The sequence below is a fragment of the Periplaneta americana genome, chromosome 5 (assembly GCF_040183065.1).
Source record: "Periplaneta americana isolate PAMFEO1 chromosome 5, P.americana_PAMFEO1_priV1, whole genome shotgun sequence".
Lineage (NCBI taxonomy): Eukaryota > Metazoa > Arthropoda > Insecta > Blattodea > Blattidae > Periplaneta > Periplaneta americana.
In genome coordinates, this window is record NC_091121.1 from 178,830,060 (window position 1) to 178,855,953 (window position 25,894).

General features: G+C 36.8%; 1 pseudogene; it reads right to left on the minus strand.

Moving 5' to 3' along the window:
- The window catches only part of LOC138700450 (replication factor C subunit 2-like), a 229,265-nt pseudogene extending 204,489 nt beyond the window's left edge, over positions 1-24,776 (minus strand).
- Positions 24,777-25,894: the final 1,118 nt, after the last annotated feature.

Sequence of the window (25,894 nt, forward strand, 5' to 3'; positions counted from 1 at the left end):
TTTCTGATTTTCGAGAAAAAAAGGGTAAGGGTTTAACCACCCTTCCGCCGGCATTCTTTCCGCCATAACTCCGCAGTACGTGTAGTCACAACAAAGCCGAGGAGTGCGTTGAATACAGCTCGTCGAACTCTATCTCCAGTATAAAGGACAACTCTCTATCCCCCTGCGTTTGGACGGGAGAGGCCGGCAAAGTTTCAAAAAATGGACATTTTGACCTTCCAAAAGAGACTTTTTTCTACACAAGGGAAACGAAGCGGCTCAGAGACCCGCCGTTTTAACTGTAGCATCCACGCATCCTTCCTAGTAATCAGCGCTAATATCCGGCAAATCCGCCGCACTTTTTTCTAGCCTTAATTTTTGGGTACCTGAAATATTTGAGTCCCTAATTCCGGAAATAATGGCCATACCGAGGAACGGGATGCGGCCCTGTATTCCCCCTTGACTTACTTCTTACGCGATAGCATCAAAATGGCAATCGCGAACACTTTCTGATTTTCGAGAAAAAAAGGGTAAGGGTTTAGACCACCCTTCCGCCGGCATTCTTTCCGCCATAACTCCGCAGTACGTGTAGTCACAACAAAGACGAGGAGTGCGTTGAATACAGCTCGTCGAACTCTATCTCCAGTATAAAGGACAACTCTGTATCCCCCTGCGTTTGGACGGGAGAGGCCGGCAAAGTTTCAAAAAATGGACATTTTGACCTTCCAAAAGAGACTTTTTTCTACACAAAGGAAACGAAGCGGCTCAGAGACCCGCCCTTTTAACTGTAGCATCCACGCATCCTTCCTAGTAATCAGCGCTAATATCCGGCAAATCCGCCGCACTTTTTTCTAGCCTTAATTTTTGGGTACCTGAAATATTTGAGTCCCTAATTCCGGAAATAATGGCCATACCGAGGAACAGGATGCGGCCCTGTATTCCCCCTTGACTTACTTCTTACGCGATAGCATCAAAATGGCAATCGCGAACACTTTCTGATTTTCGAGAAAAAAAGGGTAAGGGTTTAGACCACCCTTCCGCCGGCATTCTTTCCGCCATAACTCCGCAGTACGTGTAGTCACAACAAAGCCGAGGAGTGCGTTGAATACAGCTCGTCGAACTCTATCTCCAGTATAAAGGACAACTCTCTATCCCCCTGCGTTTGGACGGGAGAGGCCGGCAAAGTTTCAAAAAATGGACATTTTGACCTTCCAAAAGAGACTTTTTTCTACACAAGGGAAACGAAGCGGCTCAGAGACCCGCCCTTTTAACTGTAGCATCCACGCATCCTTCCTAGTAATCAGCGCTAATATCCGGCAAATCCGCCGCACTTTTTTCTAGCCTTAATTTTTGGGTACCTGAAATATTTGAGTCCCTAATTCCGGAAATAATGGCCATACCGAGGAACGGGATGCGGCCCTGTATTCCCCCTTGACTTACTTCTTACGCGATAGCATCAAAATGGCAATCGCGAACACTTTCTGATTTTCGAGAAAAAAAGGGTAAGGGTTTAACCACCCTTCCGCCGGCATTCTTTCCGCCATAACTCCGCAGTACGTGTAGTCACAACAAAGCCGAGGAGTGCGTTGAATACAGCTCGTCGAACTCTATCTCCAGTATAAAGGACAACCCTCTATCCCCCTGCGTTTGGACGGGAGAGGCCGGCAAAGTTTCAAAAAATGGACATTTTGACCTTCCAAAAGAGACTTTTTTCTACACAAGGGAAACTAAGCGGCTCAGAGACCCGCCCTTTTAACTGTAGCATCCACGCATCCTTCCTAGTAATCAGCGCTAATATCCGGCAAATCCGCCGCACTTTTTTCTAGCCTTAATTTTTGGGTACCTGAAATATTTGAGTCCCTAATTCCGGGAATAATGGCCATAGGGAGGAACAGGATGCGGCCCTGTATTCCCCCTTTGACTTACTTCTTACGCGATAGCATCAAAATGGCAATCGCGAACACTTTCTGATTTTCGAGAAAAAAAGGGTAAGGGTTTAGACCACCCTTCCGCCGGCATTCTTTCCGCCATAACTCCGCAGTACGTGTAGTCACAACAAAGCCGAGGAGTGCGTTGAATACAGCTCGTCGAACTCTATCTCCAGTATAAAGGACAACTCTCTATCCCCCTGCGTTTGGACGGGAGAGGCCGGCAAAGTTTCAAAAAATGGACATTTTGACCTTCCAAAAGAGACTTTTTTCTACACAAGGGAAACGAAGCGGCTCAGAGACCCGCCCTTTTAACTGTAGCATCCACGCATCCTTCCTAGTAATCAGCGCTAATATCCGGCAAATCCGCCGCACTTTTTTCTAGCCTTAATTTTTGGGTACCTGAAATATTTGAGTCCCTAATTCCGGAAATAATGGCCATACCGAGGAACGGGATGCGGCCCTGTATTCCCCCTTGACTTACTTCTTACGCGATAGCATCAAAATGGCAATCGCGAACACTTTCTGATTTTCGAGACCACCCTTCCACCGGCATTCTTTCCGCCATAACTCCGCAGTACGTGTAGTCACAACAAAGCCGAGGAGTGCGTTGAATACAGATCGTCGAACTCTATCTCCAGTATAAAGGACAACTCTCTATCCCCCTGCGCTTGGACTGGAGAGGCCGGCAAAGTTTCAAAAAATGGTCATTTTGACCTTCCAAAAGAGACTTTTTTCTACACAAGGGAAACGAAGCGGCTCAGAGACCCGCCCTTTTAACTGTAGCATCCCCGCATCCTTCCTAGTAATCAGCGCTAATATCCGGCAAATCCGCCGCACTTTTTTCTAGCTTTAATTTTTGGGTACCTGAAATATTTGAGTCCCTAATTCCGAAAATAATGGCCATACCGAGGAACGGGATGCGGCCCTGTATTCCCCCTTGACTTTCTTCTTACGCGATAGCATCAAAATGGCAATCGCGAACACTTTCTGATTTTCGAGAAAAAAAGGGTAAGGGTTTAGACCACCCTTCCGCCGGCATTCTTTCCGCCATAACTCCGCAGTACGTGTAGTCACAACAAAGCCGAGGAGTGCGTTGAATACAGCTCGTCGAACTCTATCTCCAGTATAAAGGACAACTCTCTATCCCCCTGCGTTTGGACGGGAGAGGCCGGCAAATTTTCAAAAAATGGACATTTTGACCTTCCAAAAGAGACTTTTTTCTACACAAGGGAAACGAAGCGGCTCAGAGACCCGCCCTTTTAACTGTAGCATCCACGCATCCTTCCTAGTAATCAGCGCTAATATCCGGCAAATCCGCCGCACTTTTTTCTAGCCTTAATTTTTGGGTACCTGAAATATCTGAGTCCCTAATTCCGGAAATAATGGCCACACCGAGGAACGGGATGCGGCCCTGTATTCCCCCTTGACTTACTTCTTACGCGATAGCATCAAAATGGCAATCGCGAACACTTTCTGATTTTCGAGAAAAAAAGGGTAAGGGAAGACCACCCTTCCGCCGGCATTCTTTCCGCCATAACTCCGCAGTACGTGTAGTCACAACAAAGCCGAGGAGTGCGCTGAATACAGCTCGTCGAACTCTATCTCCAGTATAAAGGACAACTCTCTATCCCCCTGCGTTTGGACGGGAGAGGCCGGCAAAGTTTCAAAAAATGGTCATTTTGACCTTCCAAAAGAGACTTTTTTCTACACAAGGGAAACGAAGCGGCTCAGAGACCCGCCCTTTTAACTGTAGCATCCCCGCATCCTTCCTAGTAATCAGCGCTAATATCCGGCAAATCCGCCGCACTTTTTTCTAGCCTTAATTTTTGGGTACCTGAAATATTTGAGTCCCTAATTCCGGAAATAATGGCCATACCGAGGAACGGGATGCGGCCCTGTATTCCCCCTTGACTTACTTCTTACGCGATAGTATCAAAATGGCAATCGCGAACACTTTCTGATTTTCGAGAAAAAAAGGGTAAGGGTAGACCACCCTTCCGCCGGCATTCTTTCCGCCATAACTCCGCAGTACGTGTAGTCACAACAAAGCCGAGGAGTGCGTTGAATACAGCTCGTCGAACTCTATCTCCAGTATAAAGGACAACTCTCTATCCCCCTGCGTTTGGACGGGAAAGGCCGGCAAAATTAAAAAAAATGGTCATTTTGACCTTCCAAAAGAGACTTTTTTCTACACAAGGAAAACGAAGCGGCTCAGAGACCCGCCCTTTTAACTGTAGCATCCCCGCATCCTTCCTAGTAATCAGCGCTAATATCCGGCAAATCCGCCGCATTTTTTTCTAGCCTTAATTTTTGGGTACCTCAAATATTTGAGTCCCTTATTCCGGAAATAATGGCCATACCGAGGAACAGGATGCGGCCCTGTATTCCCCCTTGACTTACTTCTTACGCGATAGCATCAAAATGGCAATCGCGAACACTTTCTGATTTTCCGCCGGAATTCTTTCCGCCATAACTCCGCAGTACGTGTAGTGACAACAAAGCCGAGGAGTGCGTTGAATACAGCTCGTCGAACTCTATCTCCAGTATAAAGGATAACTCTCTATCCTCCTGCGTTTGGACGGGAGAGGCCGGCAAATTAAAAAAAAAATGGTCATTTTGACCTTCCAAAACAGACTTTTTTGTACACAAGGAGATCGAAGTGGCTCAGAGACCCGCCCTTTCAACTGTAGCATCCCCGCATCCTTCCTAGTAATGAGCGCTAATATCCGGCAAATCCGCCGCACTTTTTTCTAGCCTTAATTTTTGGGTACCTGAAATATTTGAGTCCCTAATTCCGGAAATAATGGCCATACCGAGGAACGGGACGCAGCCCTGTATTCCCCCTTGACTTACTTCTTACACGATAGCATCAAAATGGCAATTGCGAACACTTTCTGATTTTCGAGAAAAAAAGGGTCGAACTCCATCTCCAGTATAAAGGACAAATCTCTATCCTCCTGTGTTTAGATGTGAGAGGCTGGCAAAATTAAAAAAATTGTCATTTTGACATTCCAAAGCAGACTTTTGTAATTTAAGTGAGATTTTTTTTGTTGAAATCAAATTCGTTTGTTAAAATGAACTTTTATCTTCTTTTGTAATTGATTTCAACTTAATTTGTACATTAGTTCCTACATGCTTGTGTATTTTTTAATGTGCTATTTTAAGTAATAACAACATTGCTTTAAATACAATTTCCTATGTTTACACATAGGCCTGATTATAGTGAGGATCACGTAAGAGTAGTTCCCAAAAGTCTAATTTGGCCGTCTCTTCAGTGATGCCAACTAATACCAGAATCACAAAGGTGCTAAAATCACAATGCTACGTACTGAAATAATAATAATAATAATAATAATAATAATAATAATAATAATAATAATAATAATAATAATAATTATAATATCTTTGTTATTTATCATATCTCATCCTCATGTTGCAAGGTGTTTCCTAAATGGTACAATAATTTATTTTATGATATAGTATATTTTCCTCCTGGACTACTCACATATTATGTTAGTAATTAGGATTAGTATGATCTAATATTACAATTTATTTTGTCAGGCAATATTAAATTCATTGCTTTGACTAAAGAGTTTACGATTAATGAAACCTAACCTAAAAATGTATTTACTTACTTGCATTTTCATCAGTTTGCTTAACTGTAAACCGAAATCATTGCTGCCAACATAACAGAAAATACCTGCCAGTTGTAGTATTTGTCAGTACCCGAAATTCGAAACGAAGTTGGTAAAAGAAAATTCAATCTGAGAGCTAGAAAATCACTATAATCCACTAGCATATTTAGTAATAGTGGAAAAACGGTTAGGTTTCACCCTTAGGGTACTAAGTAAGCTGATCCGGACTATACATTAGGGAACAAATGAGAACTTTTTTTCAGAGGTATAAATATAATTATGCAAATTTTTACTAATATCGGAGTGCTGAATTCAAAAATGTATTTTGTTTTGCCATACCACGTCAGGTTTTTTGCCACAAAATAAAATTATAAGTTACAATGTGTTCGTAGAAATCATATAATTATTTTGTGTATCTGATTTGTTATCACGTTCATGTATTTTTTTTATTGCTACGATGTATTACAATAAAATAAACGGTTTAGAATTCACAGAACCATTAAGCCTATATACTGTACAAGCAAAACATTTTACTAAACTAAATTATAAGGGCAGAGAGCTCACCTTCAGGATGTAGCCTATGTTAGACGTCGTCGGTTTCGCTTTTTCTCTTTCCAAGGAATCTCTGTGTGTGTGAAGTCCTCGAGAATTCTCTTCAACACTCCAACAGTAATCGGCAATCATATTTACATCTCAACATCCCTGGTAGCGATGCTCTACCTCTTTTAGATCCTGTGCAACCTTTCACCTTGCTCTTCACTGAGGGCTCCTAAATTCGCAGGAAAGTAATCTATATGGTCCATTAGAAAGTAAAGTGTTAGGTTCATGTTGCAACCGAGCACTTTGAACTTGTCCAACATGTTTTCTACAATTTCTTTGTACCATGGATCCTTCACGTTACAAAGAAATTTCTTCATAACTTCTTTGAATGCATTCCATGCACTTTCTTCTGTTTCTTTCATTGTAACTACTGGTGAAATTGTGGTCGATCATCAGCTTTCGAATTTGTGGGCCATCAAATATTCCCTCCCTGATTTCAGCGTGTGACAATGAAGAAGAATTTGTACATAAGTACCGGAAGCAAGAAACATTTTTGTCTAGTGCCTTGACAAACTGCTTCATAACTCCCAGTTGTATATTATGTTAACAGGGGGAGTATTTATTTTCTTACGAGCAACGAGACATACATTGTTAATATTTTTGTCTGCTGGCGTTAGTTGCTTTTTTTCACGCCAGTATGCAATGTTCCAATGTTTGTTCCTGGCCCTGCTATCCACTCGCACAGGAAGCACGGAAATTTTGTGTATCCTCCCTGTTGTCCTAATAGTACACCAACAACCTTCAGGTCACTGCATATTTGCCACTCATGTTCATGATTTTTAATTTTTTCGAGAACCAACCTTAATGTTTCATATGATTCCACTAGGACTGTAGAATGTGGAAATGGTATGGACGCTAATTTATTGCCGTTAAGAAGCAACACTGCCTTAAGGCTACTTTTCGAAGAATCAATAAAACCCTCCAACTTTTGGGCTCATATACCTCCTCTCCCAAATGTTTTAGTAGATTCCTCACAACTGTACAATATACTGTACCATCTATCTTCCTGTGTACAGTATTTCCGGAAAAGTTTTTCACGATTCCTGTACCATGAAAATGTAACTCCTGGTGCCAACATGTTCTTCTCATGCAGTCCAGAGCCTAGTAATTCACTTTTCTTTTTGGTGAGTCCTAATTTCCTTACCAAATCATTCAGCTCGGGTTGGGTAAATTTTTTTGGTGAATTGTCAAATTCGTCTGGATCAGAAGACATCTCAGTATCTGCATTCGGGGAGCTGCTTTCAGATTCACTGTCACCCAAGTTTGCTGGTGGTGTAGGTACAGGTAGGCCCATCAGAAACAGGCCTCAAAGCTGATTGAAGATTGGGATACTTAATTGATTTCTGTTTTCCTTGTTGTAACCAGTAACATTACACATACAAAAACAACAGTCATCATAGTGATTCCTCTACTCCCCCCATACCATTGGTACACCAAATGGCATTGCTTTCCGTTTTCATGCATACCAGTAACGCAATCCTTCTACACAATTGTTACAGGCACTTTGAGGTGCAAATGATTTATCCATGTCACCAAATTTCACTTTGAGGTAAGCAAAATATAGCTTCCTTACAAAGGAATCTAATTTACGAACTTTTCCATCGAACATATAACACCCACAAATACAGCAAAATTTGTGACGATTTTGTACGCACTGTCTCCTACGCAATCCTGATGTACTCGCCATATTCAGTTTTTGAAATCACACTTTTGCACTACGATTCTTGGGACTCCACTTTAACAAAATTCATACGTGTTCACAGAAGTAAGCCAGCTGCTCAACTGACAAGATTTAAGAACTATATATTAATGTTTTGTGTAAAGAACAACTTCCCGGCAAAGTGAGAAAGGGGATGGGGTGATAGGGCATGGGATGATGAAACATCATTCTGAGATAAATATTAGAACAAAAATATTTAGTTTTGATATTTAGTGCCATCAGCTAGGGGGCACCTCGGCTTAATGTATAGTGAATACTGCACTGTAGTAAATATCGAAAAATTGAAATTGCGACAAAACTAGACGTGATACATAAAACATGAAATCATTTTCGGACTCAGGGCATCGGTTTCCATATGAATTACCAACCTTCTCTTTTACCGCACAAAAGTTGTTCCCTAGTAATATTAATACATGAAGAGTAACAGCACTAATAACCTGCACTTAATGATGATAATAATTATCTTAGACTTAAGCAAGATATTATTCAGAGTTTGTTATTCATTAGAAAAAAATTCAACTATCCTAGGTAGATTAATATTTACAAATAAATTTATCAGAAGAGCTTAGCATTGTGTGTTTTCAAGATAAACACATAGCCCATTTGGCATTTGTGCAACTGTTACTTTGAATATTGATATGAGCTACAGCTATTCGTTTTAATCATATGATGCTTTAATTAGGTGGTGATTCCGAAATTAGGCCCTACATGGCAAAGTACTGCACCGGTACCAGGTGTTGTGTTGCTCCTTAATTAGGAGTTAGGAAAAGACATGAGAAGCAAACTTTCAAAACCTGCCCATTTTCAGAAAATGCTAGAAATATATGTCTGTAATAAAAAAATTATTTTTCTGTGATGAAATTTTATATGAATTTATAGCAAGAAAATATATTTTTCGCCATAGAAAATATTTTGTTCATTGCAGAGATATAAGTTTTGGGTATCTGAAGTACATTTTCTAAAATTGGACATGCCAAGTTTTGAAAGTTTGCTCCTAATAGTTCTAAGAAGCAGCAGAACAGTCATATGTTAGAACGTTTATATATATATATATATATTTTTTTTTTGTATATAGCTAAGTTAAGTTGGTCAGACGTCTTAAAATTCTTGGGACAGAACCAGATATGAATAAATATATTGTTCCTGGGTGAATTCTTTAGAATTCCGTTACCAAAGGATGGTGTCGTTTGGTAGTGGAATAGTAAAGGAGTGACATTTCCAAAAAAAAAAAAACATATTTTAGAAAATTTTACTCTACAGTTAACAGTAGTACCTTTACTCGAATAATTTCGATAAAATAAAAACAGAGTTAGGTTACCACAGATAGACTATTATTTTTACAGACTCTGATGATAGAATTCTTCCAGAAATATTTCACAAACGTCGATTATACTTAAATCCTTCAATTGTTTCATGAAATGTACTGTTATTAAAGCATTATATGATAGCATACTGCTGGTTTGTTTCAGTTAATTGAAAGAAGATGGCAGACTTTTTTATTGAAAATGTGCTGCAGTGTACTGACAGAAATCGGGCAGTAATGAGAAGACCTGGTTATTCCTGTTTCCTGTGCCAAGTAATGCAGCACAGCTTAAAAGTAACCAATGGCGTTGGCATACGCTTAATGCAAGTTGTATTACCTTATTTATGTTCAGTGAATAGTCAGGGTTGGTAAACTGTAGTGACTTTTTAATTTAAGTGAGATTTTTTTTGTCAAAATCAAATTTGTTTATTAATATGAGTTTTTATCTTCTTTTGTAATTAATTTAAACTTAATTTCTACATTAGTTCCTACATGCTTGTGTATTTTTGAATGTGCTATTTTAAGTAATAACAACATTGCATTAAATACAATTTACTATGTTTACACATAGGCCTGATTACAGTAGGGAACAAATGAGAAATTTTTTCTGCGGTATAAATATTATTATGCAACTTTTACTAATTTCGGTGTGCTGAATTCAAAAATACATTTTGTTTTGCTGTACCACGCCAGGTTTTTTGCCATAAAATAAAATTATAAGTTACAATGTGTTCGTAGAAATCATATAATTATTTTGTGTATCTGATTTGTTATCACGTTCATCTATTTTTTTTATTGCTACGATGTATTACAATAAAATAAACGGTTTAGAATTCACAGAACCATTAAGCCTATATACTGTACAAGCAAAACATTTTACTAAACTAAATTATAAGGGCAGAGAGCTCACCTTCAGGATGTAGCCTATGTTAGACGTCGTCGGTTTCGCTTTTTCTCTTTCCAAGGAATCTCAGTGTGTGTGAAGTCCTCGAGAATTCTCTTCAACACTCCAACAGTAATCGGCAATCATATTTACATCTCAACATCCCTGGTAGCGATGCTCTACCTCTTTTAGATCCTGTGCAACCTTTCACCTTGCTCTTCACTGAGGGCTCCCAAATTCGCAGGAAAGTAATCTATATGGTCCATTAGAAAGTAAAGTGTTAGGTTCATGTTACAACCGAGCACTTTGAACTTGTCCAACATGTTTTCTACAATTTTTGGTACCATGGATCCTTCACGTTACCAAGAAATTTCTTCATAACTTCTTTGAATGCATTCCATGCACTTTCTTCTGTTTCTTTCATTGTAACTACTGGTGAAATTGTGATCCATCATCAGCTTTCGAATTTGTAGGCCACCAAATATTCCCTCCCTGATTTCAGCATGTGACAATGAAGAAGAGTTCGTACGTAAGTACTGGAAGCAAGAAAGATTTTTGTCTAGTGCCTTGACAAACTGCTTCATAACTCCCAGTTATATATTATGTTAACAGGGGGAGTATTTATTTTCTTATGAGCAACGAGACTTACATTGTTAATATTTTAGTCTGCTGGCGTTAGTTGCTTTTTTTCAGGCCAGTATACAATGTTCCAATGTTTGTTCCTGGCCCTGCTATCCACTCGCACAGGAAGCACAGAAATTTTGTGTATCCTCTCTGTTGTCCTAATAGTACACCACTCATGTTCATGATATTTAATTTTTTCGAGAACCAACCTTAATGTTTTATATGATTCCACTAGGATTGTAGAATGTGGAAATGGTATGGACGCTAATTTATTGCTAATCACCGCTAAAATCCGGCAAATCCTCCATACTTTTTTCTAGCCTTAATTTGTGGGTACCTGAAATATTTGAGTCCCTAATTCCGGAAATAATGGCCATACCGAGGAACGGGATGCGGCCCTGTATTCCCCCTTGACTTACTTCTTACACGATAGCATCAAAATGGCAATTGCGAACACTTTCTGATTTTCGAGAAAAACCGACTTTCTTGCAGCCTTTCCGAGTTTCTTGCCGCCATAACTCTGCAGTACGTGTAGTCACAACAAAGCCGAAGAGTGCGTTGAATACAGCTCGTCGAACTCTATCTCCAGTATAAAGGACAAATCTCTATCCTCCTGTGTTTGGACGGGAGAGGCCGGCAAAATTAAAAAAAATGGTCATTTTGACCTTCCAAAACAGACTTTTTTCTACACAAGGAGAACGAAGCGGCTCAGAGGCCCGCCCTTTTAACTGTAGCATCCCCGCATGTTTACTAATGATCATCAATAAAATCGAGCAAATCCTTTGCACTTTATTGTAGACTCATTTCTTTGTTACTAAAAACATTTCAGTCTCTAATCCCCGGAAATAATGGTCATATAGAGGTTATGTTTGGTTAGGGTACATTAGATAAATAAAATCTTATGTTGGCACAAGATGTTAAGATAGTTGTGTGGTATCGATCACTGAACCAAGCTTAACTTTTCTGTCAGTCTACTATTGCTCCTGATATAACTGGTGTCATCGCAAAGAGAGAACGAAAGAAACATCAATGGGCTAGGGTTTAGTTAAGTTTATATTTCTGTCAATAAAAAAAACATTCAAGTTGCCTCAACACACTTCCTGTCAGACATTACTTAATAAAAACAAAAATTGTAAATAAATATGTAACTTACATTTATATACTCCTATACTGCCTTGTTAATGCAGTGCACAGTGCAGTCTTTGAAGCCTGCTCTGCATCATTTGCACATATAAACATGTTGCTGCTTACATTTCATATCTTTTCCAAGTAATTCTATCTAGAGCCAAATTAATTTATATGTAATGGCGCTTGAGGACTTTGGTTTCCCTTTTGGCCTGTGAATCTGAATTTTAATGGCTATTGAATAATTTCGAGGGAAAAATTGTTCCGGAGCCGGGTATCGAACCCGGGACCTTTGGTTTAACGTACCAACGCTCTACCACTGAGCTACCCGGGAACTCTAACCAACACCGATCCAATTTTTCCCTCTATATCCACAGACCTCAAAGTGGGCTGACAACAGTCAAGCAACCAACTTCGAGTGCACACTAACTCCGTGTGACTTAAATTGTGGTTTTCTGTTAATGAACAGTGACGTGTATTATGCAAATCAAGAAATTATTCAAATAAACTTTACAGGGAGTAATACCTGAAATCTTGATTTGTTTAATGGCTATTATTCATATAATACATAAATACAGTGAAACCTGTTCAAGATGGAAGTGACGTGGTCCTAATTTTTTTTCCGTTGTGGACAGGTTTCCGTGTTATTCATGTGTGAAGTTAAAATGGAATATTTTATCATCTGTATAAATGGCATGCCGCAAATTGTAGGAATTACAAAATATTCCGTTTAACACTACTGACATTAAACCAACTTCCTGTCGCTTATTTAATTGGTGAATGATCTTGATGAAAATCTCATTTCATGTATAAATTGTATCATAACTCAGTCATGAAACACTATAAAGTTTATTAATTACACTAAATGTAATATCTAACCCTATACTATAATACTGTACTGTATATCACAGCACATTATTTAATTCTGGATTATCTAATTTCTTTTCCAGTTCAAGGGTTTGCATTGCAGAGCAGATCCAGAAATTGGCATGATCTTTGAAAGGGCAAGAAGAATCCACTCCCACAACAGTTCATTTGTTTCTATGTAACCAGTTTTCTGTTTCCTTTTTATGTCACCATTATTGACCGCAAGCCACTCACTCATGATACGCCCTTTATTTTTGAAAATGTTAAGTTACACCTGAGTTTTCCATTCCTAAATTTCAACATTATTTTCCATACGCTTCGTTTCTAATTTTTCTCGATAACTTTTACTTCATCAGTTAATGATAGTGCAAAATTTTTACGCAACTTTTTTTCATCACGAAGTCACTAATACACTTGCGTTCTACCCAGCTACGACAGTATACAGGGGTGAAGCATTGAATTTCTTTGAAGGGACTCGTCTACCTAGTCAATAGGGTAATAAAATTTATGACCACCAGGCCAACACACCCTCGCACCCTCAAAAATTTTGCAAAGAAAACTTGTTTTTATCTTAGTGACCTACGTATTTCGTACATTCCTTGAAAACACATACTGTTTCAAAATATTGTTTACATTATACAGTAGTGTGTCGAAAATATTATTTCCGTTTTGAACGGTAGCAGACAGTTTCCATTTCTGCGTTGGATAGTTTCTGTTTTATTCAGAAAAATTACACATAATACATACGAATTTCGCCAGGACCAATAAATTGTTCCGAAATAGGATTCCGGATTATTCAGGTTCCGATTTGAACAGGTTTCACTGTATTTCCATAGTTTAATACTACAAGATTTTAAGATATAAGAGCGATCTCTCTTTAGTCCATGTTGTGGACATGTGACCCAATTCAGAAACGACTCCCGTCCAACTGTATCTTGTCCCTTGCTTTACAGACAGATATCTCCGTGTGTCTTGAATCACACTGCAGACACATTGTAGCTCAAATCACACAAAGCAGGGAATAAAGTAGGCCCTGCCATCGCTATCAATTATACAGGGTGGAAGTATCATAACTGTGCAGATTGTAACAGAGTATTTCTTGGATAAAGTATAGCAACAAATTCTAATACCACATTAGTCCCAAGTGAAATTTTCTCAGAAAAAATTATTTCCCCTAGAATGGGCATTTGTTAGAAGGACAGATGTCACATATTTTGTGTTTTTTACTTTTTCATTAATTAGGAATCTAGAAGGGTAGATGCAGGATTCTATGTTCAAAGGGCAGCAATATCTCAGTTATAAATAAGATTGAAATGCTGTCATTGTCTTGGTATTTTGTTAAAAAGTCAAACGTCCTGGACATCCTGGGCAAACGAAATGCCGAGTTGAAAAGCATGTCTTAAAAGAAATGCTATTGATTTGAAATATGTATTATGTACAGGAAACAATAGAATTTATTATACAGAACATCTGAACTGGCCTGAATTTTCTAAAGAGTTTTTTATTCCATGCAAAGGAGAAATGTGTAGTTAAATGTTTCAATTAGATTCAATTTTCAGTCCTCTATCTGTATTTATAATAAAATTTTACATTTATAATAAAATTGATACTTTTTTGTTAATACAATACGAAATGTAACTGGCCGTATATATTGAATGTAACAATGACAGCATCCATAGATAATAAGGAAGGCTGTGGTATACCATATAAACTGCAGTTTCACTATTTTGGTGTGGTATTCTTATTGATATTGTAAAATAAAAGTATATTTATTTATTTACTTATGGCTTTTAAGGAACCCGGAGGTTCATTGCCGCCCTCACATAAGCCCGCCATTGGTCCCTATCCTGAGCAAGATCAATCCAGTCCATACTATCATATCCCATCTCCCTCAAATCCATTTTAATATTATTCTCCCATCTACGTCTCGGCCTCCTCAAAGTCCTTATTCCCTCTGTATGTTACTCTATATGCATTTCTGAATTCGCCCATACATGCTACATGCCCTGCCCATCTCAAACGTCTGGATTTAATGTTCCTAATTATGTCAGGTGAAGAATACAATGCAGTTCTGCGTAAATAAAAGTATATAAATAATTTAAAATCAATTCATATTAAATAATAACGTGAACATGTTATAAAAGTCGTATTTACATGTTTTTAAAAAACTAATCTCAGGAAAATTGCTTTCCACCTTGCCATGGTTCTAAAGTTCTCGGAAAATGACATAATTTCGTATCAGCATTTCTTTTGCAGTGTACCTGTTATAAGAGAGCACACAGCTGAATCATCATGTCAGATACAACTTTTTTTGTCTTGAGGAAAGAGTGACAGACGTAAACATTTTACTTCAGACTAATACTACATTGTGTATGTAAGAAAATGAATAGACTTCACTTACACACACTAGCAGTTGCGTTCATAGCCTCTTGGCTGCAGAAGGCTTGTAAGAACATCCACTATCCTCAAGCGAGTCGTTCCAGTTTCCTGCAGGACACACATGTCAAGATTCAATTACACATCATTCTGTACAAAAGGCACCAACTTCAACACAACTGAATGAAGAATGAGTTATTACAAAGGTGACAAATACTTTTTTCATATTACCGTATTTTCTCGTACTTTTCTTCCGATATACACAAGTAAAAAATACGGGTACACAGCTTACTTAAAATGAAGTTGGCAACATTGCCCAATTTTCCTCCTGCCCTCAAGTGACAGCACATGCCATTATCATCCCAATCGGGTATTTCAATTGTTCGCTTGTTAAATGGCATTTGGATTAGCAGTAGTACATGTGTCAGAATCAAGTTTAAGTGTGATAAGTATAGTTTGTGGGCCTCATATTTTCAATTCTGAAAATGAGTACCAATAAAGGTAAGAGATTTTGATCCTTTCCTTGAAGTGAAAAACTTAAAATTATCAAAGATGCGGAGGAACATGGAAATCGTGCTACAGCCCGTAAATTTTATGCAAGTGAAAATTGCATAAAACTGGAGGACCTTGTTCCAGGATAAAATTTATTGTTAATTGAACTGTATTAGTTGTTTTTAATTTGTTGCGAGTACATTTATTGAAACTTTGCTTGAGAATAAGGTTCTTAGGAAAATATTTGGGGCTAAGAGGGATGAAGTTACAGGAGAATGGAGAAAGTTACACAACACAGAACTGCACACATTGTATTCTTCACCTGACATAATTAGGAACATTAAATCCAGACGTTTGAGATGGGCAGGGCATGTAGCACGTATGGGCGAATCCAGAAATGTATATAGAGTGTTAGTTGGGAGGCCAGAGGGAAAAAGACCTATTGGGATGCCGAGACGTAGATGGGAGGATAATATTAAAATGGATTTGAGGGAGGTGGGATATGATGGTAGAGAGTGGAATAATCTTGCACAGGATAGGGACCAATGGCGGGCTTATGTGAGGACGGCAATGAACCTTCGGGTTCCTTAAAGCCATTTGTAATTATGTAAGTAATATGTGTTTGTTTTATTTTTTATTTCCCACCCCTTCTTTTCAAAAGTGGAGTACATGGTTTATTTTGGAAAATTGAGTAAATGAAATAAATTACAATATAAAATTTCAGTTCGGAAGACACAAGAATCCAGCAGAGGAAAGCATGGCGCGAAACTTTAACAGGCCACATGGACAAACAGACGAACACAACCAAAATGGGAGCAGAAGCTGCAGTGATATCGTAACAGGAAACACATGGTGGTCGAAACTGAACAACATTAAGCTGCACCAACCTTTGTGAAATCCAGCTTCAGTTCCTCAGGCATCTGCATGATTTTAGTAACCCGAAATATATTGCCGATTACATCTTCAGCTGCATATCCAAGTTTCCACAGAGAAGATATTATCTGAAAATTGAAGTGAACATTTACAACATGAAGATGAGGAAAGGGAACGAGAAGCAAAGAGATGGAGAGATCAGGCCCACTAATATGGTGACAGATGCAGGAAAGTTGTGCTTAACAAAGTAAGTGATAAAGATGGGAAAACAAAAATTTTAGAAATTTAGAGCCTGCATTTTCTGATAATATTTGTGGTCTTTCACATACATATACCCAAGTAGGATGAAAGGAAAAAAATCAAGTATGTTTTAATTTAGAATTTGGAAGGATAGAGAACAAATCAAACGCCAAAAAAATTCTCCTTCTCCTATCTGAACTCCAAAAAATACGAAAATCACACCGTCATGACATCCTTTGGTGCATCCCTGGCCTTGAAGAGGCCAGTTACTGCTATGGAGCTAATCTTCAACTGATATCCAGTCTAAACCCAAGGCTAAGAATAGAGAACAAATCAAGGGCCAAAAAATCTCTCCTTCTCCTATCTGAACTCCAAAAATCACGAAAATCAGAAATAACTTCTGAGTAGAATTATGCATGCACAAAGAACAAAACACGTCTGGGCATACCAAATGATGTCATAATATATTCCAGCCAGAATGCCAGATTAACATTTCATTACAGTGGCGATCTTGTGCCCAACATTTGTTCTGCCCTGGTGTACAGAATATCACTTTCACACAGACTTCCAACATAATTAAACATACCTTGTAAGCCTTCAATGTTTCCAACAACACAATGTTGCAACATTTCCTTCACCAGAAGAGGATGTAGTTCATCACACACCTGAAATTAAGTACATATGAAGAAGGTGTATCCTTATCAGGCAGGCATATGTTTAATCAAAGATCTGTGACCATATTATAGTGAAAATGAGGTATATACCATCAAAACATAGGATTCAGTATCTACTGAACTGTATAGAGTTTATTAAGTTTACAGAAATGTAACTCATTTAATCGGTTTTATCACATTACATTCGTAGATATTGTACCTAAATAAGGCTATTATAGGACCATTCAAAAGTCACTTCAAATTTTACAACCTTATAAATATTGTAATAATAAATATGGAAAATGCCTGATATTATTCGCTTAAGAAGTTTTTTCCATTCAATCTGCTCTCATAAACCTGAAATGGTCTATGGAGGTCTACTTGAACACTGCCTGCTGGATCGCATCTTATGGCTCAGCCATAGCATGCGATAGCCATAAGATGCGATCCAGCAGGCAGTCATGTGAACATTTATTATGATTTACTAATTTACCATGAAATAATGTTGTTGTTGTTGTCTAGTGCCAATGAAGCCATTAGCAGTCGTGCTTTCCAATACTTTTGAACTGTAGTTTCTTCTGATCTTAATGCTTCACAAGTCTTCATTCATTTCTGCTGGATCGTTACACAGGACACATATGGGTGAAGCTGAGATGCCTATTCTGTAGAGATGACTTGCTAGACAGTCATGATTTGTCAATAGTCTGAAGGCTGCAACTGCTGTTTTCCTTGGTCTCTGGGGGATTATATCTGGGTTGGAAAGTAGTGTAATCCATTTTTTGTCTTTAGCATTTGATTCTATTTCTTGTAGGTATGAATGAGAAAATTGTGTAGTGATCAAGCGTTTTATTGAGGAATATGAGAAATTAAATTTAGACTTTTGTTTTATTGTTGTGCCTTTCTTTGCAAGTGTGTCTGCAGTTTCATTCCCCAAGACTCCACAGTGTGCTGGAATCCATTGGAGACGGACAATCTTATTAACTTTTTGGAGTTGTGTTAACATTTTATAGCATTCTCTTATTTTTGTTGACTTCTTTGTAGCATTTGAACATATTCCCTGAATTGCAGCTTTAGAATCTGTAAGAATTACTGAAATAATGTAAACATCGGTATTTTCATTGTTAACCTAAAAAATGAATTCACACTGATGTCACATTCATTTGTTTCCCCTTTAAATTTTATCATAACTGATTGGATCCTAAACTATTTCATTTTAAACAAAAAAAAAATCCGTTATCCATGACCTACTGTAATTAAGCTTTCATTAAAGATGGTCATAAGTAGTTTTTAATTTTAATTAATTCCGAACACACTCATAATAAAAATATTAATTTAATAAAACAAATGGATGCAGAATTTTTTTTTCTACAAAAAACTTTTTAATGACATTTTCTTCTATAATAATTAGGGGAGCTAATATAAAAAAATATAAATTTTAGCACTGAAATCCCTACGGTGCGTGTTCCAAGTCACCACCAGTGTGCTCACTGCCACTCACCTTGAAGACATTCCCGCTGCTGACGTGTTCGAAGCCATTGCACGTGGACTGCAGGTTGTTCAGTGCCTGTCTCATGTCTCCCGGGGCAGTGAACACGATCGCTGCTAACCCGTCTTCTGTGTAAGAGATCTGCAACAGATTTAACAGTTCATCAACTCTAAGTATGAGGGCTACTCTGGAAGTATTTTTCTCCTTCTTCCAGTGATGTTCCATTTCCGAACTCTACATTTGTTTTGAGTCTCTGGAACAATTAACCTGCAAACAACAGTGACTCAAGATTCAAAGACTGTCACCAATATACTTCAAATAGGTGACAAACAAGTGACAGAATACATTCCCTAATGTTTGTATTCGTAATGTCGCAGGATAAAAGCAGATACAATAAAGAAACCAATGAGGAAATTCTAGATAAGAATGAACAAAAATTATCAACTTTCTGGGAAAGTGTTATCAAAATTGGAAATGTCTTGGTTTTACAAAAGAAAGCCATTAGAATTTTATGTAAATAAAATTATCATGAACACTGTAGACCACTTTTCATACAATCACAGATATTAACTGTTATAAATTTGTATATGTATGTACGATCTTGTACTTTACACTCGACATAATATGGACAGTTACTCATTAGTAGCCAATATACATGATCATGAAATTAGAAATAGTGAACAAATTAATAATCCATACTGCAGATTACATAAGAGCAACATAAACTTTTCTGTTATGGGGATTAAATTATACAATAAGCTTCCCAGTCAATATTGTAAGTTACCAATCAATAGCTTTAAAATTGAATCGGTCGGAGCTAAAAGGAACTAAGTCAATGGGTTATGCAACAATTTGAACAACAGATGTCATGTGCATTGAACGGTGGAAAAAAGAACTAAGACTTTTAAATATTCTTTTGTCTTCTATAACATAAAAATATAATATTTGTGTTACTAGTGGAATGTTTTTTGCTTCGCTGAAAGGTTGTGAAAAGTGACTTAGTTCCTTTTAGCTCAGACTGATTCAATTATATTTTATGATTGGTTATAAAAAAAATCCTTTTTACTCTGTTGGTGAGTTTTAACACAAATTTGTATGGAATTGATTTTAATAAATAAATTTATTTATATTTTGTTACAGTAATATATTAAGTGTGAAGTGTTTTCATTAATTTCTACAGTTTCAAAACATTTCGTATTTTCATTGCTTTAATTAAATTTTACTGTTTCATTACAGTTGTGTTTCTCAACATATCTCTGACAAAGCCTATTACTGCACGTCTAATGGCCTAATAAATTGAATTGAATATCGTTAAATTCACTATCTAGACAGTGATGAATATATTCACCTGTTCTTTCTGGCACACTTCGATTAACTTCAGCCAAGACCTGGGCATCAGACAACCGGCCATACCGCAGCATGGCACATCTTGACTCAATGGCTTCTATGATTTTCTCACTCTTATTACAAGCCAAAGCAAATCTTGTTGTGCGACTGTACAGCTCTCAATGCCTGCTGAGCGCCCTCCGTCAACATAACAGATAAAACAATTAATTGTGAAATCTGACAATGGTGCCTGTTGTCACCCACCCACTCTTTTACATTTACAATGACAAAATTATGCAGTCGAACCTCGATACAATTTTTTTGGTCCCGATTTACCACGAAAATCGTCTGTAGCTGCATTTAGATTGGCAACAGGCCATGATTGTTTGGCCAAACACCTGCATAGAATTGGAATATATCAGTCCCCTAACTGCCCATTGTGCAACTCAAACCAAGAAATGGATTCGGAACACCTCAAAATCTGTACTTCAGTGGCTGACCATGATAATGTCTTTGAAAAATATTGGAGTGCAAGAGGTCAAATGACTTTAATGTCAAACGCCTGGCATTAGAAAACAACAACAATTTTTTGGGGACCAGGAAAATTGTACTGTTATATCAGGGTTATTGTTATATTGAGTGGTTATCCAATGTTACCCATATTTATGTTCTCAAGAACATAGTATAAAACAGCATTACATACCATGAAATAACATTTACTCACCATTTGATTATTCTTTGAAGTAGGCTACAAATTCATTTAACATTCAGGCTCTTTTTTTTTTTAATCAGTGATTGTACTGTCTTTTGGCTTTTCCGTTTTCAGCAACAAATATATTTCTTATTGCTTTAAGTATAATCAATGTTCTGGTGGTATATTAGAGACGTTAAACCACTTCAAGGTCGGTCACTTGTCCTTGAAGCAGGTAGAGTTCTATTGTAACACACTACTTATACTGAGGATCATGTAAGACTGACTAATTTGGCCGTCTCTTCAGTGTTGCCAACTAAAACTAGATATCACCAAAAGAGGATAAAATCACACAATGCCATGTACTATAATAATAATAATAATAATAATAATAATAATAATAATAATAATAATAATAATAATAATAAATGTATGTATTCACACTGTAATGGGTATATACCCGGTGGCAGTGGTAACTAATTACAATCAATAATGACAATAATAAACTTATTAATTAAAATACAATTAATAATAATACTGATAATTAATACTAACAATAATTTATAATAATAATAATAATAATAATAATAATAATAATAATAATAATAATAATAATAATAATAATAAGGAACATCCTAAATTAAATGAAGCACGATCACTTAAAATTACATTTAAAGTAAATCTAATTTCTATCTTAAACCTAAGTTCGAATTAAAACCCACGAGTATGATATGTACATATCTGCACAAGTACCTTTCAACATTACACTCATTTCGCTGTCAACTCACTCACTGCACTGGAACTACGACACATTTCACTGATTCTATCCTGATTTCACTAACACTTCAAAAACATTTCACTGTTCAAATACTTTGCACTGCCACTATAAACTATAAAGCTTCACTGACAGGAACACGTTTCACTTACACAGCACACTTCATTGACACGACATACTTCTTCACTGATACAACTCACTTCACTGACACAACATAATTCTTCACTGATATAACACTTCAATAACAACATATCATTTACACTCTTTAATAATAATAATAATAATAATAATAATAATAATAATAATAATAATAATAATAATAATAATAACAACAACAACAACAACACTAATATAGTATATAATATTAACAATAACGATGTCTTGCTTATTTACCACATCTCATCTTTATGTTGGGGAGGTGTTTTCTAAAAGGTTCAATAATTTGTGAAAGAGTGTTATTTCCCTTCTGGACCTCTCGCACATTATTTTAGTAGTTAGTAGATTAGTGTATGATCTAATATTAAAATGTATTTTGTCTGACAACATGAAATTCATTGCTTTGATTACACAGCTTACGAATCACGAGAACCAACCTAAAAATGTATTTTGTTTGATCACGTGAAATGATTAGTATGAATTCCGAAAACGAATGCCACTTTGAAATGTATGCTTTAGAATATTTACTCCATTATTGTAATAAAAGTCTAAACATGAAAGAAATTAATTAGGCCTAAAATGTGAAATGGTATTTCTATCGATTACCCAAGGGCATGTATCGCACGAAATATGTTATATTTATTTACACTTAGCCTACCTGACTCTAGTCCTGAATTGTAACCACAACACAAAGCAACACATACAATAACTGCTATGTATTAATATTAATACTGATATTAATTAATTATTAGTATGTTGAAATTTCACTAGCTTCCACTAATGAGCTCAGAAATCTAGAACAATGTGAATTTTCAGAATTTAAACTACTGACAACTTGTGTCACTGTTGCCAACATAACAGTTAGAAAATCACTACCAGTTGTAGTATTTCTCAGTACCGAAATTCGAAACGAAGTTGGCAAAAGAAAATTCAACCTGCAAACTAGAAAATCACCATAATCCATTTAGCTTATGTAGTAACGGGGAAAAATGGTTAGGTTTCACCCATAGGGTATTAAGTAAGTTGACCCGGACTATACACAAAATATCAGAATTGGTCAACAGAAGTAAAGAGTAAACAAAATAACAGAATATTTTTAAAAGGGCAATACCAAGTGAAAAGTGGAATACTGAACATAAAAACCAAGTAAATTAAAAAGTTATTATAATGTTTTTATCATTCAATCTGAGTTTGTCCAAAATTTCACCATTAAAGGAATGATGGATAAAACATACTTACGAAATACTCTGAGACTAACAAAATTTATCGTTGTAACAGAGTTAATCGTTATATTGGTTTTTACTGTATGGAGATTCGACTACATTTGAATATGAAACTGGAAAAACATTTTATAACAAATAACTGAACCAACAGACCAAACAGCAAAATCAATTTTTAGAAGATTGAGGTTTTTACTTGAATTTAATTATAGATTCATAACATCAATTGTGTTGAAATCCAAATAACTCTGAGCATGGAAAAAAGTAATACTACACAAGACTTTTGACCATTATACTATTATGTAAATTTTGCAGTAATAAACTGTGTGTTGGTCTGTTGTCACAAGAACAAAAACTCAATTTTGAGAGTGGAAAATAAGACATGTGTTCAGGTATTTTTTTAAGACAGTCTCAACTATTTGCCTGCAGATGACACCAAAATCACATTTTTTTACAAAAGTGCCGATTGGTCTACTGTGACATAACTCTATCCAATTATATATTAATTACAGAATTATAAAGCCCTGCTGAGCTGCCAAGACACACTGCATGCATGCCGCTAGGAAGATTCACTCCTTAACGTCAAAACAATTTTCTAAACCTCAAAAATCCTACATGACACCCAACTTTACTTCTCAATATGAGAAATCTGTACTATAGATTTTTTGATGGGAAAGGAAAAATCTAACATTTTCGTGCAGGTAATACCCACAATATTTGGACACAGACACAAACTGAAGACTATTAAGGGCCGATTGTATAAACCATTTAATCTTAGATCAGAGGTTAAATTGATCCTTGTTTCAGCTGAACTTGGAATTTTGTGTTGTATAAAGTCTAATCTGAGATTAATTTGTCTCAAACTAAAGTCAACTTTGACTGAAGAAATTTCTCCGATTAAGTTAGATGATCCAAGTTCAGTTATTTCTTTTCTGTTTGAAATATACGAGTGACAGATTGTGCAAATAAAATAGCCATTATTATTAATATTAATAGATATGATAGGTACATTTATATATATTTCTTTCAATTTCTTGCCTTAATACACAAACATTCTTATATTTTATAAGGCTCTATCGTGTTCAGCAGTATCAAATAACATAACCTATAATTATATTATGTTTATAACAACCATTAATTATTAATGGATATGATAGGTACATTCATAAATTTTCAATTAACTTTATTACTAAACGAAAATTGTCGTTTTATAAAGCTTTATTATGTTTAGCAGTATCAAACACCATAACATGATAACAACTCGGAGAACAGTCAACCTTCTTCTTATTGTACGCCATTATTTACATTGCACAAGAAACCATGTCTCCAACAGAGTGTACGGAAAGTCGCCAAAAAGTAGTTGGAAAGTCGCTAGATTTCTCACTATCAACAAAGAAAGATTAAATTTTGTCACTATGGGGTGCTAAAAAGGTTACTAAATCCCTATTTAAGCAATATAAAAGTTAAAAGAAATTGTTGTTGAAAAAGAGTTAAAGTCGCTAGATTGGCAACACTGAACAAACCTGTCCGCGCATCACGTATTTCAGCTGTTTATGCGATGTTGCCAAATCCTTTTCAAGTGAACTTAGATTGCATTTGAACCAAGGTAATTTGATCGCAGGAAAGTTTTATACAATAGAAGAAGTGTCTGAACTCGGTTCACGTTTCGATCTTCGATCAAAGTTGATCTTTAGTCAGGGAGTTTTATACAATTGGGCCTAAATCTGTTTATCGATTACAAGAATCATACCTGTCTGCCTCGTCCAGGATGATAATTTTGTGTTTCCCTGGTGACAGAGTAACCTTCTCCTGGGCAAACATTTTGATTTTGTTTCGCATGACATCAATGCCTGTCATTCGAAGCATTTAATTCCAGAACTGCGGAGCTGAATGCCGGTCCCAAGCCAGGCACAGAACTGCAGTTGTCTTGCCTACCCTGAGACAAACACAACATTGTGGTGAAGAAACAACAACGAAAATTATTACTGTAACACAGGCAACTGCAGCAGAAAAAGTGACAGAGAATTCATAGAATTCCTATAATTGTGTGAAACATTTCATGTCCTCGGTTGGGTTGCTGTGCTGTTTACATTTTTAATGAACTGGCTCTTATTTGTAAGGATTGTGAATATAATTGAGAATGAAGTAAATTTAATATAATGTATGTGCAGTAGCGGCTGGTGATCAAAATAATGAGTGTGCTACAATGTCTGTATCGGCATACTCTATACACTCATATGTATTTATCTTAATTTGAGACTCGTCTAGTGACGAAATATGAAGTCCATACGACGTTCCTTCGTACTGCACAACTTGTCATTTACCCTGGTGTTAAACCCCTCCATCTTGGACATCATACTCTTTTCAATTGACAGTATTGTAAGAGCAGTGAGACAATCCTGGGACATAGCGTTCCTTAAAAACGTTTTTATGCGTTTCAAGCAAGAAAAACATCTTTCTGGCTCAGCAGTGGTCATTGGTGTTGTAACCAAAATATTCAACAAACTTCGTTACTTCACAGAATGGATCATGTAAATTGTTGGAGACTATGTATTGTAACAATAATTGAACAGCTCCATCTATATTTCGGAAGTCGGGTCTTCCGTATAGAACTCCAAGTGGTGTCTGTAACACACTTTTGTTCAGTGTAATATAGACTAGCTGTTGACAGCAACTTCAACAGGTAGATGGCAGCAGTAGTCGGACACTTGAATTACCAAATACACTGTAAATAGTTCCGAATTCTTCCACAAACAAGCATTCTTTCGTTACGCTTTACTTTTACAATCTCCAAGCTGTGTCGTGCTGAAGCTCACTACAGCACTTTCCCGCGTAAAAATAGCCAATCAGAGCAGTGATTTCAGCTTCGCACAAGCGCATAACTGTCTACATTCTCATGTGGAGTTCTGAGTAGCACAACGTATCCCCTGAGGCACCAA